A 3007-nucleotide genomic window follows, 5' to 3' on the forward strand; every position below is an offset into this window, starting at 1 on the left:
ATCGCACGGGCCGAAATCCCGGGATGAACTCGTTTGGATACGACGCTCCCAGCGCCTGTGTCTGGAGGGGTACTAACTTGCGTTTTTCTCTCTTGTTTCAAACATTCCGTCGGGCGCATGCGTAAATGTTCCCTTGTCATTGTAATGGCAAGAATTACCCACGAATTCTTTTGGGCAAGAAGGAGACAACTTGAGAAGCTCGAGACTGGCCCTCATCAAATTGCCGAAGCGCGGCCAGGTAAGAAGTGAGAAGAACGATTTCCAGCCAGATACTAAAGTCAGTAACCCTGGTGTGTCGCAGTTAAAGAAGACTTTTGATTTCTGAACAAATCTTTGTCATAGAAACAGTTCACCACAACTTTGTGCTTTTTTTCGCTGTCTCGTCGGGTCAAAGGAACGGTATAATTAAATGAAGAATAACCAGATTTATATTTGCAGATTACGTGTTATCTCTCCCTTACTGTAAAGTCAGATTCTACATCTTTATGCAAGGAGCGCGTTCAAAATCTCCTCATAGTACTTACAAAAAGTTTTCTTTTTTTTTTTTTTGAAGGGTTTTTCTTTCTTAGTCTTTTTTTCTTACGTATCAGCTAAGTTGCGGAATGCGCTACCTGATTTTATCCGTACCACTGATGTTTACTGGTTTCAAAAGAGAATCAAGGCGTTGCTGCATTTTGTACAGGCGGGCCTTTACTGTTTAATTGGTAATATCTTCAAATATCTGCTATTTAGTATGTATCTGTATATGCTATGTATTTAGCTGTAAATGTAATGTCCTCGAAGACGATTTAGCTCTTGTAGTTACCTAAATTCGAGATAAAATAAAGTTTAATGCATGCATGCATGTATGTATGTTACCTTTACTAGGGCGCGTGCGCACAGCTTTGTAATCTGCGACTTTCAGTGCTTCTTACCACATGGAGATAAAATGACTTTGCCCATGTATATTTAAGGCATCGAATTCTTACGTTAAGTTGATTGACAAGGGCGGGTTTGGAGCTGTGAGTAGGCGTGGGATTTGTCACATATGGTTTAGGGGCCGACATATCTCTCCTCTCCTCAATGCCGTACCGGGAGGCAAGGTCGGTAGCAGAAAGCAGTGACAGGGCCAACTGCGTCCAAAAGCGATCGCACGGGCCGAAATCCCGGGATGACTCGGTTTGGTACGACGCTCCCATCGCCGGTGTCTGGAGGTACTGACTGCTGCGTTTTTCTCTCTTGTTCAAAAACATTCCCGTCGGCGCATGCGTAAATGTTCCCTTGTCATGGAATTGGCAGAATTACCCAGAATTCTTTTTGGGCTCGCAAGGAGACAACTTGAGAAGCTTCGAGACTGGCCCTCAACAATGGCCGAAGCGCATGGCCAGGGTAGGAAGTGAGAAAACGATTTCCAGCCAGATACTAAGCAGTAACCCTGGTGTGTGCAGTTTAAAGAAGACTTTTGATTTCTGAACAAATCTTTGTCATAGAAAATTCACCACAACTTTGTGCTTTTTTTGCGCTGTCATCGTCGGGTCAAAGCGAACGGTATATATGTAATGAGAGAATAACCAGATTATATTTGCAGATTACGTGTTCTCTTACTGGTAAAGTCAGAGTTCTACATCTTTATGCAGGAGTAGGCGCGTTCAAAATCTCCTCATAGTACTTTACAAAAGTTTTCTTTTTTTTTTTTTTGAAGGGTTTTTCCTTTCTTAGTCTTTTTTTTCTTCACCGTATCAGCTAAGTTGCGGAATGCGCTACCTGATTTTTTATCCGTACCACTGATTTACTGGTTTCAAAAGAGAATCAAGTGCTGCATTTTGTACAGCGGCCTTTCTCGTTTTATTGGTATATCTTCTTCTAATATCTGCATTTAGTATGTATCTGTATATGCTATGTATTTTAGCTGTAAATGTAATGTCTCGAAGACATTAGCTCTTGTAGTTAACCTAAAATTCGAGATAAAATAAGTTTATGCATGCATGCATGTATGTATGTTACCTTTACCTAGGGGCGCGTGCGCACAGCTTTGTAATCTGCGACTTTCAGTGCTTCTTACCACATGAGAGATAAAATGACTTTGCCATGTATTTTAAGGCATCGAATTCTTACGTTAAATTGACAAGGGCGGTTTGAGCTGTGAGTAAGGCGTGGGATTTGTCACATATGGTTTAGGGGCCGACATATCTCTCCCTCAATGCCGTACCGGAGGCAAGGTCGGTAGCAGAAAGCAGTGAAGGGCCAACTGCGTCCAAAAGCGATCGCACGGGCCGAAATCCCCGGGATGACTCGTTTTGGTACGTGACGCTCCAGCGCCGGTGTCTGGAGGTACTGGCGTTTTTCTCTCTCTTGTTCAAACATTCCGTCGGCGCATGCGTAAATGTTCCCTTGTCATGGAATGGCAGAATTACCCAGAATTCTTTTGGCAAGAGGAGACAACTTTGAGAAGCTCGAGAACTGGCCCTCATCAAATGGCCGAAGCGCGGCCAGGGTAAGAAGTGAGAAGACGATTTCCAGCCCAGATACTAAGCAGTAACCCTGGTGTGTGCAGTTTAAAGAAGACTTTTGATTTCTGAACAAATCTTTGTCATAGAAAAATTCACCACAACTTTTGTGCTTTTTTCGCTGTCATCGTCGGGTCAAAGGAACGGTATAATGTAAATGAGAGAATAACCAGATTTATTATTTGCAGATTAACGGTGTTCTCTTACTGGTAAAGTCAGATTCTACATCTTTATGCAAGGAGCGCGTTCAAAATCTCCTCATAGTACAAACTTTACAAAAGTTTCCTTTTTTTTTTTTTGAGGGTTTTTTCTTTCTTAGGTCTTTTTTTTCTTACGTATCAGCTAAGTTGCGGAATGCGCTACCTGATTTTATCCGTACCACTGAGTTTTACTGGTTTCAAAAGAGAATCAGTGCTGCATTTTGTACAGCGGCCTTTCTGTTTTAATTGGTATATCTTCAAATATTCTGCATTTAGTATGTATCTGTATATGCTATGTATTTTAGCTGTAAATGTAATGTC

Source organism: Montipora capricornis, chromosome 11 (assembly GCF_036669925.1).
Source record: "Montipora capricornis isolate CH-2021 chromosome 11, ASM3666992v2, whole genome shotgun sequence".
NCBI classification, from domain to species: domain Eukaryota; kingdom Metazoa; phylum Cnidaria; class Anthozoa; order Scleractinia; family Acroporidae; genus Montipora; species Montipora capricornis.